Below are 16,707 nucleotides of genomic sequence, written 5' to 3' on the forward strand. Positions count from 1 at the left end.
AAGTTGTGCTTTTAAAACATCAAAAAAATTGTTGAGAACCTAGGCAGACACACACAGAAACACACTCAAAGAGAAAGAGAGACAAAGAGAAACAGAAAGAGAACGAATTACCAATGTCGGGAATAATTATGCAGTTATCACCACAGACCTGATAGACATTAAAATATTAAAAGAATATTATGAACAATAGTAGGTAGAAAAGTTAACAACTTAGATAAAAAAGAAAATTTTCTTTAAAACACAATTTATGAAAACTAACAACAGGAAGAAATGAAAAAAATCTGAATAGTCATATGTCCAACAGAAAAACTGAATTTCTCAGAAATATTCCAAAATAAAAAAGTCTGGTTCCATATAGATTCAGTGGTAAACTTCATTAAATACATAAATAATAAATGATAGTAAAAATACTAAAGCCTTTTGGAAATAAAGGGTATGGAAATATTCAAATAATTTTATGAGGTCAACAGAATTCTAACCTTAAAATCTGACAAATGCATTACCAAAAACAAAAAGGAAATTTGATGTCAAAATATCTTACTAATATGGTCAAAAAATCCTTAACAAACTATTAGCTAAACAAATCTAATAATTTACAGGAACAATTCATCATGCGCAAGTTTACCCCTCAATAAAACAAGGCCAGGTTAACATTCCAAAATAATTTAAACAACGTATTCACCATAGTAACAGAATATAAGATAAAAATCAATTTTTTCAATAGCTGCTGAAAAAGCAATTGATAAAAATTCAACATTAATTCATTTTTTAAAAATCCTTGGCAAGCTGGGAATAGGAGGGAATTTTCTCAAATGGAAAGCATCTACAAAATGCAGTCAAGGTAACTATGATAACACCTGAGTTATAACCTTGTCTCAGTTACTTGCTTCCCATTTGACCCCTAGGCAGACTTGCCTATTTGTCTTTCTTTGTTCCAATATCCTTTTAGATAAAATATCAGTAATAACAGAACCTACTTCATAGGATTGGGATGAGGACTGAATGATATAAAGTACTCAGAAAATGCCTATCATATGATAGGTTGGCTATAGTTATTCTGATCTGCCTGCCTGGAAATTCCTCAGGGAGAACTTCTAATAATAGCGCTTTTTTGATAGCCACATTGTACTTTCCAATTTCTTATTCCAGGAAATATGCGGGTGATTGGTTGGCATGCAGGTTGGAAGGGGTCTTGACCAACTTAACTTTTGCTGTGCTATTTTGAGCATTAAATGAAATAATCCTTATAAAGTGCATATCTATGTGTTTGGCACACAGGTCACACCCAGTAAAGGTTAACTGATTAATTGGTGCATCTTTATTCCAAATGCCTAGCAAAGAACTGGGTCTACAGATTGCACTATAAAATCATTGGTAAGCAAGTCGAAGGATATTTAAATTTAAACTTAAATGAACAAGGGTTTGTGTCTCTGGCCCTCCTGATACAGAATCTAATAGGACCCGACCCCACCTCCACCGTTTCAATTCACTAGACATTTAATAAATATTCTTATTTACCCCTATAGAGGAAGAATAGGGTATTTCCTGACTGCAGCCTCCTCCCTAAGAATTTTCCACCAGAGCTGAGGTTAGAAATCTAGGGGGAATAACACTAAATGTTTTAAGCATTCTTAGAAAACCACAATTACATTGATTATGCACTGTCAGTGGAACATTCACTGGAAGTTGTACCCTGTGAGGCACTGAGTGGCAATGAGTTTTCTCTAATTTGTCCAAAACGTCTCACCAGATTTCTCCTGCCAGCAACTGGCATTTGAGAAGGCACAGCCTAGGGTTAGGGGTGCTGTTTGTGGCTACAGAACAGAGAGAAGCTAAGAGGCCCATAAGGGGATTAAACCTCTGACCTGCTCCTCATTAGCACAATGTTCTAGCCGACTGAGAAATAACGCAGGCTCCTTGAGTGTTAGCAAATACTGACCTACTTAGATATGAGGGATAAAAGCACGCATTTTCCCTCCGACATCAGCACAATCTGTCTCTGGGAATTGAAAGGACAGAGAAAGCCCTTTTACAGGGAATTTCTGGGTCAATAACTCTCATCTCATGCTCCTACAGTAATTACTGGATTATGTTCCCCAATTATTCTTCCATCCAATAACTGCCTCTCTGCATACTCACACAATGTTCCAACAAGTATCAGACAATATGTCAGGCCATCTGAGGCTCATGTGACATCAACCATCTCCATATTAGAGCCCTTTGTCTAGAGCGTTACCATCACCCACCACCCCCACACCTTCCCTACCTTTACCCCTGCTCCTCACCCCCTCTCAGCTGGCTCACATGCACTCCTTCCTCCATGCCTTGGAAAACATCGTGGGTTCTGGTGCTTGTGTACAGACCCATCTGAGTGTACCTCTGCATGCCATACTTCTGCCATAGCATTGCACTGCCAAGGTTTGTGTTCTCTCTTTCCAGATACGGTAAGCAACTCAAGGACCAGGGACTGTGGTGCAGAGTTGAAACATGTCCACTCTGTGCCTGACATCAAGGAGGAATTCAATTAACATTTATTGAAAGAACAAATGTTGGAATGAAATTCCAATTTTCTTCTTGTATATTAAACTAAGTTATGCTACATAATATCTGGAAATATTAAATAACCTAACCATCCTTAAGGATACCATCAAGCCTTGGCATTTGCCAAAGTAGGATAAGGAAGAATTTTGGAATCATATAGATCGGAATTCAGATTCCCAGGTGACTACTACCAATGTTTTAGAGTTTCCAAATGAGGATAACAATACTTGCCTCACAGAGTTACTGACTAGGTAGGATAAAACACACATAAAGTTCCTGATGTTCAAAATACATCGATGTATTCCTCTTTCTATTCTCTAGTTGGTGAGCTTTTTCCTGAAATTTTGTCTGTTCTATTCAGTAAACACTGTTTTTTAACACACACATACACACACACTTTCAAGTTAATTGGAAAATAATTAAAACATAAAATATATTTATATTTTTTCTATATTTTCCAATTAGAATATATACATGAGAGTACATTTGTATATTTGTGTTGCACATACATTCAGATTTATGGATAAATAAATATGGGTATTTGATTTTTTATACTTTTTCAGCTAACTTGGAAGAGTGTTTGTGTGATTTATGTGTGTGTTCCTCTATCATATATGATCTTAATTAAACTTATATTAAACTTAACCCATTTTCCAGGTTTATTGTGAGAGGTTAAAAAAGATAACAGGAAAGCGTGTGAGTCTACTACATATAGTAGACAACCAATTCATCCATTTTCCCTCTCTCTTTCTTTTCTTCCCCCTTCTTTCCTTTCTTCCTTCTTTTTCCTTTTAGTAGAATCATGCAATAAATATTGATTGATTGAGGGCTCATGGGATTAAGTTTATCTGTATTAAACGTCCAGTTTAACTGGCACACAGAGGAAAACTGTCTTTGTGTATTTGGGCTTCTAAACCAAAATGTCATAAATGAGATGAATTCACAAACAACAGAAATTTATTTCTCGCAGTTCTGGATGTTGAAAATCTGAAGTCATGGTGCCTGCTAGCATGGTTAGCTTCCTCAGATTGCTAACATCTCACTGTGCCCTCACATGGTGGAGGGCGTGATGGGTCTCATTTTGTCCTATTTTATAAAGTGTGAATCCTGTTCATGAGGGCCCCTACCCCCATAACCTGATAACATTCCAAAGGCTCCACCTCTTAATACCTCACACCAGGAGTTAGGATTTCAACATACAAATGTTGGTGGCACACAAACATTCAGATCCTATCAACACCCAAAATCATTTATCAAAAATTTGTTTTTTTTTTTTAGTCACTGTGCACTTACTCCTCATGTAGGATCTCTATCCTTAATGTGCTGTACATTGAGATTTAATGCTATAACGAGTACTCAAACAATATATTTCACTTTGTGTTTCTATGGGGGTGCAAACTGTTGAAATCCTTACTTAATGCATACTAAACTGATCCTCTGTAAAAAAAAAAAAAAAAAAAAAAAAAAATTATCAATTCCCAACTTGACTCTCACTGGGATTAAACATGACAATAGGTCTGCTCTGATTTCATCATCATTTAAAAAATCATCTATTATTTTTCACTTTATGTTTCTGTGTGGGAGCAAACTGTTGAAATCCCTACTTAATGTATACTAAGCTGATCTTCTGTATATTAAGATAATCGAAAATGAATCTTGATGTGAATGGAAGGGGAGAGGGAGTGGGAAAGGGGAGGGTTGTGGGTGGGAGGGACGGTATGTGGGGGAAGCCATTGTAATCCATAAGTCGTACTTTGGAAATTTATATGCATTAAATAAAAGTTTAAAAAAAAAATTTGTAATGTTTAGGCAAATAATGAAGTATTTTAAATGGTCTCATTATTCTGCATACTCACCGCATTTTTAAACATCAAAACAACTCCTGAACAATGCAAATTCTCCTACAGTCCTTTGTCAACAATAACCACAAATGATACTCTTCTTTAAGGAGATTTAGAAGGCAAATTCCTGGGATGATTGCTTTTTCAATAAATGTTAAGTGGAGCAAGGGAGGTCTTCTTATTACAAGAAAAACCTCATTTTTGAAATAATATTCTTGTAAGGGCCAGCTTTTTTATATCCGGGGAAACAGCTTTGGTAATAAGATATATCTTCAGATAATCAGATAATCTCTGTGATCTTTTAGGGACAAAGATGGATTTTCCTAAAAATAACACTACATTGATGACCATGAAGCTTTTAAAAGGTGAGTTTAAGCTCGAGGATATTTCATATTTGACAAATACCGATTGAAGCCTTCAGATTCTGCAACAAATAACTCATTTTTTGTATTGAACAAGAGGGACTGACAAAATCCAAACCCAAGAGTGCAATTGTCTGTGTGTATGGTGGGGTGGAGGTAAGGGAGTGAATCATATACATACACACACATGAGAGGCAAGCGTGATTATATAGGGGAAGGAAAGAAGGAATGAAGAGAGGCAATCCAATCTTTTGAATTCATGAATTCTTTCAAATTAATTGCTGTTTTTATCAAACTCATATCTGCATATAATTACAAAATTGAAAATGCTTAATTTTCAAAGACATAATTAAAGAAACAGTAAATCCTAGTTCTATCCCTCCTCACTCCCAAAAGGCAATCATTTTCAACTTTGTCAGCATTTTTTTAACCTGTTATTGGCCCTCACATTTCTAAGTAATGTACTTAAGTGGCTGAGTTTTTATTTTCACTAAGTTCTCCTTTAAAAAAAAAAACACTATAAAACAGTGGTTTTTCTACATTTTACTTGTTGAATATTATGGTTAGTGGTGTATTAAGTCTGTGATTATAAAGTAAATTGAAAGTATGCTATTGTAAAAATTAAAGGATAAAAAAAGAAAGGAAAGAGAGGGGATGGTGGGAGAGAGGGAGATGTGGTCATCTTCTTACAACTGTATTTATGAAATACATGCAATCTATTTCCTTTATATTAATAATTTAAAAAGTCAAAAAAGATGTTTCTAAAAGAAAATACATGCAGTTATACAAAACCTAGAGTTCTTTTCCTAACAGTGTACAGAGATCCAATAGGTTATATATGATATATTGACTAGACTATAAATTCTTGCTGGGCATTTAGATTCTTTTCAATCTTTGCTCTTAAAAACATTGCCATATACATCATTTGTACATATGTTCAAATACTTCAGTATGGTACACTACTCAAAGTAGAACTTGTTTCAAGTATAATAGACATTTTCTATGTGATAAATATTGTCAAGTTGCTAACTGCTGAGGTTGTATCAGTTAAAGTCCCACTAGAAATATCAGAATGCTCCCTTCAATTTCATCTACAGATTGTAATCACATTTTTTGACAATAGTCAATTGTTGAAATTTTATCATGATTTTAATTTGCATTTCTCTTTTCTGTGAAGTTTAGCATCTTTCCATAAGCTTAAGAGGCATTATGCCTCCTTTTCTATAAACTATTTCTTTATATGTTTTTTTCCTATTGGGGGATTTTTGGCTATGCTTAATTGTGAAGAGCTACTTACATACAAGAAAAGTAGTTGATTGTGATAAAAAATTTACAATATTTTTATCTTTTGACTTTGTATGGATTTTTCATGGAAAAATGTTTTTAATGTAGGTAAATTAGTACTTCTAAGGATTCTAAATTTTGATTCTGTTTATGATATCAATTTTCATATTTATTGGCTTCTTGACTCATTAGTTAAAGCTATAGCTCTTTTAATACTTGGCAGTTGTGGCCATCTGGGGAATGAATTAGCAAATGGAAGATTTCTTTCTCTCCCCCCTCTCTCTGTCATTTAGACTATGAAATAAATAAGTCTTTAAAAAATAAAAAAAAATTTTAAATAGGAACTTCTATGTATACTACCACATTTTCTTTCAATGGGAACAATTTTAATTCTTGCTTTCTTCAAACTTTTTAAATTTTAAATTAGTTTTTAACAGATTCAATGTGATTTGCAGATACAATTCTAAGAACATAATGATATTCCCTTCCTCCCTCCCAACCTCTTTCCTTCTTGCTTTGGAATCTCTGTCTCCATGTCTCACTCCCTTACTCTCTCCTTTTTCCCTCCCTTTACTTATTGTCTTTTTTCCCCTTTTCCTTCTTTCCTTTTCCCTGCCTTCTTACTCCTTATTTCACAACTTATATATTCTAATATTGTGTTGAATAGAAGTCAACAGAGGTATCCTTGTCTGATTTTCTTTTTGTTCTCAATTTTATGGGAAAATTATTTAGTCTTTCACCGACAGATATGAAGACAAGTGTACATTTTTATTGATGCATCTTTCTTATTGATGCCCTTAGTTATAGCTTTCTAGTTTCATCTCATTAAGTATTGGATTTATAAAAAGATTTTTAACTTTCTCAGATGGGTTCTGTACCTCTATTGAAATGATCTCTAAGTCTTCTGATTTATTCCAGGTAAGGCGAATCACACTAATTTAAAAATATTAAAATCTCCTTGTGGGGCTGGTACTGTGGCATAGTGGGCTAAGCTTCCGCCTGTCGGGCCAGCATTCCATATGGGCACTGGTTTGTATCCTGGCTGCTTTACTTCTGATCCAGCTCTCTGTTATGGCCTGGGAAAACAGTAGAAGACAGCCCAAGTCCTTGGGACCCTGTACCCAATACGGGAGGCTGGGAAGAATCTCCTGGCTCCTGGCTTCAGATCGGCACAGCTCTAGCTATTGCGGCCATCTGAGGAGTGAACCAGCGGATGGAAGACCTCTCTTTATCTTTCTGCCTATGTCTCTCTGTAACTCTGCCTTTCAAATAAATAAATAAATCTTTAAAAAAAAGAAGAAGGAGAAGAAGATGGCCCAAGTGCTTGAGCCTCTGCACCTGTGTGGGAGACCTGGAAGAAGTTCCTGGCTCCTGGCTTTGGATTAGCTCAGTTCCGGCCATTGCAGTCACTTGGGGAGTGAACCAGAGGATGGAAGACGTTTCTCTCTGTCTCTCCCTCTGTCTGTCTGTAGCTCTACCTCTCTACCTCTCAAATAAATAAATTAAAAACCTTTAAAAAATCTTTTTGCATTTATAAAACAAATAGCATTTAATCATGATGTATTATTATTATTATTATTATTGACAGGCAGAGTGGACAGTGAGAGAGAGAGACAGAGAGAAAGGTCTTCCTTTACCGTTGGTTCACCCTCCAATGGCCACTGCGGCAGGCGCACCGCGCTGATCCGAAGCCAGTAGCCAGGTGCTTCTCCTGGTTTCCCATGTGGGTGCAGGGCCCAAGCACCTGGGCCATCCTCCACTGCACTCCCGGGCCACAGCAGATAGCTGGACTGGAAGAGGGGCAACTGGGACAGAATCTGGCGCCCTGACCGGGACTAGAACCCGGTGTGCCAGCGCCTCATGCAGAGGATTAGCCTATTAAGCTGTGGCGCCGGCCCATGATGTATTATTATATTCTTTATTTCTGGATTCAATTTGCCATTAATTTTTAAAGACTTCGCAGCCATATACACAAGGAATAAGAGTTTATGAATTTGCTTTTCTTGTATATTTTTGTCAGTTTTTATTTCAGTGTTACATTTGCCTAGCAAAATGAGTACAGCAGTACATAAACGGTGCTCTCCCATCATTTTCTGTGATTACTTCATTACAACTGATATTATTTCTTTGTTAAATGGTTAAATTTAGTGGTGAAACTATCCAGGCCTGGAGTTCCCTTTGTGGATGTTTTTTTTTTTTTTTTTTTAACTTTTATTTAAGGAATATAAATTTCCAAAGTACAGCTTATGGATTACAACGGCTTCCCCCCCATAACGTCCCTCCCACCCGCAACCCTCCCCTTTCCCATTCCCTCTCCCCTTCCATTCACATCAAGATTCATTTTCAATTCTCTTTATATACAGAAGATCAGTTTAGCATACATCAGTGAAGATTTCAACAGTTTGCTCCCACACAGAAACATAAAGTGAAAAATACTGTTTGAGTACTAGTTATAGCATTAAATCTCAATGTACAGCACACTAAGGACAAAGATCCTACATGAGGAGTAAGTGCACAGTGACTCCTGTTGTTGACTTAACAAATTGACACTCTTATTTATGGCATCAGTAATCACCCTAGACACCCAAGGCTATGGAAGCACCCTGAGTTCACCGACTCTGATCATATTTAGACAAGGCCATGGTCAAAGTGGAAGTTCTCTCCTCCCTTCAGAGAAAGGCACCTCCTTCTTTGATGACCCGTTCTTTCCACTGGGATCTCACTCGCGGAGATCTTTCATTTAGGTTTGTTTTTGGTTTCTTTTCTTTTTTTTTGTCTTTTTTTTTTTTTACTAGAGTGTCTTGGCTTTCCATGCCTGAAATACTCTCATGGGCTTTTCAGCTGGATCTGCATGCCTTAAGGGCTGATTCTGAGGCCAGAGTGCTGTTTAGGACATTCGCTATTCTGTGGGTCTGCTGTGTATCTCACTTCCCATGTTGGATTGTTCTCTCCCTTTTTTATTCTATCAGCTAGTATTTGCAGACACTATTCTTGTTTATGTGACCCCTTTGACTCTTAGTCCTATCATTATGATCAATTGTGAACAGAAATTGATCACTGGGACTAGTGAGATGGCATTGGTACATGCCACCTTGATGGGATTGAATTGGAATCCCCTGGTATGTTTCTAACTCTACCATTTGAGGTAAGTCAGCTTGAGCATGTCCCGAATTGACATCTCTTCCCTCTCTTATTCCCACTCTTATATTTAACAGCGATCACTTTTCAGTTAAGTTTTCAGCACTTAAGAAGAATTGTGTATTGATTACAGTATTCAACCAAAAGTATTAAGTAGAACAAACAAAAAAAATACTAAGAGGGATAACATATTAAGTTGCTCATCAACAGTCAGGGTGAGGCTGATCAAGTCACCGTTTCTCATAGTGTTCATTTCACTTTAACAGGTTTCCTTTTTGGTGCTTAGTTAGTTGTCACCTATCAGGGAGAACAAGTGGTATTTGTCCCTTTGGGGTTGGCTTATTTCACTCAGCATAATGTTTTCCAAATTCCTAACAGGGATCACTTTTCAGTTAAAAGTTAAACACCTAAGAATAATTGTGTATTAATTACAGAGTTCAACCAATGGTACTAGAACAAAAATAAAGTATTACATTGTACATCAACCGTCAGGACAAGAGCTGATCAATTACTCCTTCTTTAAATCAATTTTGTATAATGTCAATAATACAGGACTTGAATTTTCTATTTGCCCAATATAAGATCTATCTTTATTTTTCTCCCTTCCTTTCTCCCTTCCTTCCTTTCTTCCTCCCTTCCTTCCTTCCTTCTGTCCTTTCTTCCTTCTTTTTCTTTCTTTCCTTCTTTCTTTTTTTTATCTTTCTACCTATCTGAGTTTTTACATTTAGATTCTGTTTCCAACTCTGTCTTTTTTTAGGGAGTATACATTTGTCTTGCTTTTTTGTATAATCTGATGATCTCTGTCTTTTATATTAAATACATTACATTAAATATTAAATCAATTTACATTTCATGTAATTATTTTGTTTATTTCAGAAACATGGAGACACACTTCTCTTTGTTTCTGAAATAATATAAACAGAGAAAGAGAGACCCCACATTTCTGGCTTACTCCATAAATGCTCATAATGACTGGAAATAGGCCAATCCAAGGCTCAGAAAAGAGAACTCAATCCAAGCCTCCCTTATGTGTGACATGAACCCAATTATTTGTGCCAACACTGCTGCCTCCCAAGTGGTTTCATTATGTTGTTTGTATTTTTTATATTCTTTAGTGTTTTATTCTATTTTTCTTGCTTGGGACTTATTGAGACTCCTGGATTTCTTACTTATTTTTCATCACATTTCATGAATTTTCTTCTCATGAGTTTTCTGCTCCATTCTTCCTATTGTGTCCTTTTGTGACTCTAATTACATCTGTGTTAGAGTGCTTGATATTGTCCCACATCAGCGAGGCTCTTTTTATTTTTCTTCAAGCTATTTTTCTCTAGATTATATAATTTCTATTCATCTACTCAGTTTACTAATACCTCCAATGTTCTGTGAAGTGAATCTAGCTTTTAAAAATTGAATTATTGTACTTTTCAATTTCAGAATTTCCAATTGTTTCCTTTTTATAGTTTTTTTTATCTGTGCTGAGGTTCCTCATTTGTTTATTAACTTTTTGAAGATATTTATAATAATTGCATTAGACTTATTTTCTACTAAATCCAACATCTGTGTCTTAATGGTCAGTATTTATTGGTATCACTTACTTTTTCTTTTTATTATCTTGATTAGGATTCTTATTTCCTTTGATCTTTTTTTCCATGTCTAATTTATCACTGTAAAATCAAGAACTGAGATGGGTCAAAAAGTTTCAAGTCTGTTCTCACAGGTAATAGTCAAAATCTTCACTCAGTTCCTTTTTTTTTTTTTTTTGGCTACTGCTTTTTTACCCAGACGCCCCCCCAACAAGAACTCCTTTGTGCAAATATGGGTAAGGCTTAATAATTTGTGTAAAGATTATATGATGGGAGAATCCTTGGAGAACAGTGGTTTCAACATGGTGGAATAGTAACAGGATGGTTTGACTCACGTGGGACAAAATTAATATTTACAAAGAAGAGAAAGCACATTCATAGGATAAAGCTGTGGGAGAACCCCAGTGGGAGACCCAGAGAAAGCAATAGAAACAGTCCAGACTCATGCCAAAAGAGCAAATATGCAAAAAAACCTTGGACCCTGGGGTGGAAGATGCTTGCCCCAGCTAACCAGGCAGGTAGCTGCTACCCCTACCTCCCATGTGTGCGCCCAGCAGTAACAGGTTGTGCCCACCACAACAATTCAGAAGAATTCCTTCCCTCTCCATGCAAGCTATACTGTGCCAGTTGCCCGACAACGGGAGGTGAGGGGGAGCTGTCCCTATAGAGGGGAAGTCTCACCTACAGGACCCTCTTATCCTCCCAGCACCAGTGAGAAGTGAGCAGGGCTGCAGTTGGGAAGGTGCTCTGCACACCCTCGATCCATAAACCTACCCAGAGAGACCTTTCCCCATCACTGACACCAAAGCTGGTTGAGAGGACCACACAGAGACAGTTGCTCTGGGAACACCCTAGTTTTGTTATGGACAGGACTGGCTATTGGAGCGGAGTGGCCCTACTGACAATCTGTGACCCAGAGAGCCCTGTGAACTGAGTCTGAGAAAACAGTGACTGCATAAGAGGAGACAGTGTGGTGGGGCCCTGGACAACATCAGAGTGCTTCTCTGCACTCTGAGCTCCTCAGTTACCTATTACAGCACATAACAAAGGGAACCGTGCTCACAGGAAAGACTCACAGATCAAATGTGCAATTCATTAAGCAGTGCAGGTGAGTGCTGAGCACATCAGGGACTAACACTGGGGTGTCCTGTAGCTGTGAGGAGAAGGGCACGTCATGTGAACAGAGGTGACCATTCCTCTCCATCTGGTTAACTAGAACAGAGCTACCAAGCCCAATGGGGGTCTTACCTTGGAGACTTTCCCCACCCTGGAATACTAAACAGAACATCCTGGCTATACTCAGCATACACCTCTTGGTAGTCACTGAAAGTATAGACATCTCACTAAGCCACAGAGACAGAGACCAAAGGTAAAATCCACCAGACAATAAAAAAGTACACAAATGCCAAAAAACAAAATAAATAAGAATAAGGAAGACACTATGAGCCCCCAAAAGGAAAATACAACATTTCAATATTAGAACGTGAAAATGAAGAGATTGAGGAAATGCCAGAAACGGAATACAGAAAACTACTCATCAGAGTACTTAGAAGCAATCAGATGCAAATTCACAAACCAAACAAAACTATATATGATATGAATGAAAATTTTCCCATGAAATTGAGGTATTAAAGAGAAATCAAATGAAATACTAGAAATGAAGAATTCAATAGATCAAATAAAAAATGCAATGGAAAGTCCTAACAATGGAGTAAGTGTGGGCAGAAGAAAGAATATCTAAGCAAGACAATTTTACGGTCAGACCAAAAACAACAAGAAGAAATTAAGAAACTAAAAAACGCTGTTGAAAATCAACAAGATATTATCAAATGAACCAATATACAGGTCTTAGGAGTCCCTGAAGGCATAGAAATAGAGAAAAGATTAGAAATGTTTTTCAGTGAAATAACAGAAAATTTTCCTAATTTGGAAAAAGGGACATCCAAGTACAGGAAGCACATGGAACTCCTAATACACACCACCAGAAAAGATTACCAAGACACATTGTAGTAAAACTCTCCACAGTAAAACATAAAGAAAAAATTCTAAAATGTGCAGGAAAGAAATAGCAGATTACATTCAGAGGAACCCCAATTAGACTCACAGCAGACTTCTCATCAGAAACCCTATACGCTAGGAAAGAATGGCATGATATATTCCAAGTCTTGAGAAAGAAGCTTTAACCCTGAATACTGTACCCTGCAAAGCTCTCATTTGTGAATGAAGGTGAAATAAAGGCATTCTGTAACAAACAGAAATTGAAAGAATTTGTTATTACCTTCCCAGCCCTATAAAAGATGCTCAAGGATGTGCTACACAAAGAAATACAAACACAGGGATGCCACTATGAAAGAAGGTGAAGGCAGAAAATCGTGCAGTAAAAGGAAAAGGAAAAAGGAAATCCAAAGTGAAAAACAGGAATATTAATGGAAAATGGCAGGGCAAAGTCATTACTTAACAATAGTCATCCTGAATGTAAATGGCCTCAGCTCTCCAGAGAAAAAGACATAGAATGGCTGAATGAAAAAAGAAAACCCATCTATTTGCTGCTTACACATCTCACCAACAATGATACTCACAGACTGAAAGTGAAAGGATGGAAAAAGAAAATCCATGCTCACAAAAACTAAAAAAGAGCTGGTGTAGTCATCCTAATATCAGACAAAATTAACTTTTTTTAAAAGATTTATTTATTTATTTGAAAGTCAGAGTTATACAGAGAAGGAGAGGCAGAGAGAGAAAGAGAAGAGAGAGAAAGAGAGAGGTGTTCCATCCACTGGTTCACTCCCAAAATGGCTGCAAAGACTGGAGCTATGCCGATCCAAAGCCAGGAGCCAGGAGCCTCCTCTGGGTCTCCCATGTGGGTGCGTGGGCCCAAGGACTTGGGCCATCTTCTACTGCTTTCCCAGGCTAGAGCAGAGAGCTAGATCGGAAATGGAGCAGCTGGTCTTGAATTGATGCGCATACGGGATGCTGGCACTGCAGGCCACGGCTTTACCTGCTACACCACACTGCTGGCCCAGGACAAAATTAACTTTAACACAAAAACTGTTAATAGAAACAAAAAAGGGCACTATATAATGATTAAGCTATCAATTCAACAGGAATATATGACTATTAAAAATGTATGTGCACCTAATTACTGGGCATCTAGCTATTTAAAAGAAATGTCAATGAATTTAAAGGGAGACATAGACTCAAATACAGTATTAATGGGGGACTTCAATATTCCAGTTTCAGCAATGGACAGACCACCACACAGAAAATCAGCAAGGAAACAACAGAGATAATTGATACTATAGACCAAATGGACCTAACTGATATCTACAGAGCTTTCCATACTACAGCCACAGAACACACATTCTTCTCACTAGTGCATGGAGCTTTTTCTAGGATTGACCACATGCTAGGCCATAAAGCAAGTCTCAGCAAATTCAAAAAAATCAAAATCATACCATGTATCTTCTCGGTCCACAATGGAATGAAGCTGGAAATCAGCAACTTGGGAATCCTTAGAACATATGCAAACACATTGAGACTGAACAACATGCTTCTTAATGAACAGTGGGTCATTGAAGAAATCAAAAGAGAAATCAAAAAATTTCTGGAAACAAATGAAGATGACGACACAACATATTAAAAATGTATGGGATATCAAAACTTATGGGATATTGTCAAGTGGAGTTAAGAGGAAAATTTATAGCAATTGACACCTACATCAAGAAATTAGAAAGGTATCAAATAAATGAGCTATGAATGCATCTCAAGGACCAAGAAAAATAACAGCCAACCAAACCCAAAACTATTACAAGAAATAATTAAAATTAGAGAAGAAATAAAATATAAAAAATATAATAATAAAATATTAAAAAAAATATAAAAATCAGCAAAAGGAAGAGCTGTTTTTTGAAAAAATAAACAAAATTGACACATCATTGGCCCAAATATCCAAAAAAAAAGGAAGGAGAAGACACAAATTAATAACATTTGAGATGGAAAAGGAAATGTAACAACAGACACCACAGAAATAAAATAAATCATCAGAAATTATTACAAAGAGCTGTACAACAAAACAGGAAATCTAGATGAAATGGATACATTCCTGGACACATACAACATACCTAAAATGAGCCATGAAGACATAGATAACCTATATAGACCAATAACCAAGACAAATTGAATTAGTAATATAGACCCTCCCAACAATAAAAAGCCCACGAACAAATGAATTCACTGCTGAATTCTACAAAACATTTAAAGAACTAACTCCAATTCTTCTCAAGCTTTTCAAAACAATTGCAATGGAGGAAATCCTCCCAAATTCTTTCTATGAAGTCTGTAACACCCTAATTCCCAAACCTGAAAAAAATACAATAAAGAGAATTATAGACCAATTTCCCTGATGAACATAGACACAAAAATTATCAACTAAATACTAGCCAATCAAATCCAACAATATATCAGAAAGATCATTCACCCAGATCAAGTGGGATTTATCCCTGTTATGCAGGGGTGGTTCAACATTTGCAAATCAATCAACGTGATACACCACAGTAACGAATCAAAGAACAAAAACCATATGATTATCTCAATTGATATAGAGAAAGCATTGGAAAAAATACAACACCCTTTCATGATGAAAATTTTAATCAAATTGGGAACAGAAGGAAATTTCTCAACACAATCAAGGCAATTTATGACAAACCCATGGCCAGCTTCCTATTGAATGGGGAAAAGTTGGAAGCATTCACACTGAGATTTGGAACTGGACAAGGATGCCCACTCTCACCACTGCTTTTCAATATAGTCCTGCAAGTTTTAGCCAGAGCCATTAAACAAGAAAAAGGAACCAAAGGGATACAAATTGGACAGGAGGAAGTCAAACTATGACATGATCCTAATACAGGGGATCCAAAAAACTCCACTAAGAGACAACTGGAACTCATAGACGAGTTTGGTAAAGTAGCAGGATATAACATCAATACACAAAAATCAACAGGCTTTGTATACACAGACAATGTCATGGCTGAGAAAGAACTCCTAAGATCAATCCCATTCACAATAGCTAAAAAAAATCAAATACCTTGGAATAAATTTAACCAAGGATGTCAAAGATCTCTATGATGAGAATTATAAAACATTAAAGAACAAAATAGAAGATACAAAAAAAATGGAAAAAAATCTTCCATGCTCAAGGATTGGAAGACTCAAGGTCATCAAAATGTCCATAGAACCGAAGGCAATCCACAGATTCAATGTGATACCAATCAATACACCAAAGACTTCTCAGATATAGAAAAAAATGATGCTGAAATTCATAGGGAAACATAAATGACCCCAAATAGCTAAAGCAAACTTATATAACAAAGACAAAGTTGGAGGTATCACAATACCAGATTTCAAGACACACTACAGGGCAGTTATAATCAAAACAGCCTGGTACTGGAATAAAAACAGATGGAAAGACCAATGGAACAGAATAGAAATGCCGAAATCAATCCCAGCATCTATAACCAACTTCTATTTGATCAAGGGAGCTAAAATCAATCCCGGAAGCAAGGATTGTCTCTTTAACAAATGGTACTGGGAAAACTGGATTGCCACATGCAGAAGTATGAGGCAAACCCATTCCTTACACCTTACATGAAAACCAACTCAAAATGGATCAAAGACATAAATCTATGACACTATATCATCAAATTATTTGAGAATATTGGGAAAACACTACAAGACATCAGCATAAACAAAGTGTTCTTGAAAAATACCCCAGAGGCATAGGCAATCAAAGCCAAAATTGACAAATATGATTCCTTCTAATTGAGAAGCTTCTACACTGTAAAAGAAACAATCAGCAAATTGAAGTGGCAACTGATAGAATCAGAGAAATTATTCGCAAACTATACAACTGATGAAGGATTAATAAACAGAATATATAAAGAGATCAAGAAACTCAACAAC

General features: G+C 36.5%; 1 protein-coding gene across 33 annotated transcripts in view; it reads right to left on the reverse strand.

Annotated features, from left to right (window-relative positions):
• Nucleotides 1-16,707, reverse strand: part of FAM76B (family with sequence similarity 76 member B) — a 330,098-nt gene that overhangs the window by 100,997 nt on the left and 212,394 nt on the right. For 5 of the 33 annotated variants that reach the window (XR_011390218.1, XR_011390216.1, XR_011390213.1 and 2 more), the window contains one exon: nt 2,286-2,502. The exons of the other annotated variants lie outside the window; for them this stretch is intronic. The gene's annotated coding sequence lies outside the window, so the exon portion shown is untranslated. The remainder of the gene's footprint in view (nt 1-2,285; nt 2,503-16,707) is intronic. 33 annotated transcript variants of the gene reach the window in all.

Source organism: Oryctolagus cuniculus, chromosome 1, assembly GCF_964237555.1.
Source record: "Oryctolagus cuniculus chromosome 1, mOryCun1.1, whole genome shotgun sequence".
NCBI classification, from domain to species: domain Eukaryota; kingdom Metazoa; phylum Chordata; class Mammalia; order Lagomorpha; family Leporidae; genus Oryctolagus; species Oryctolagus cuniculus.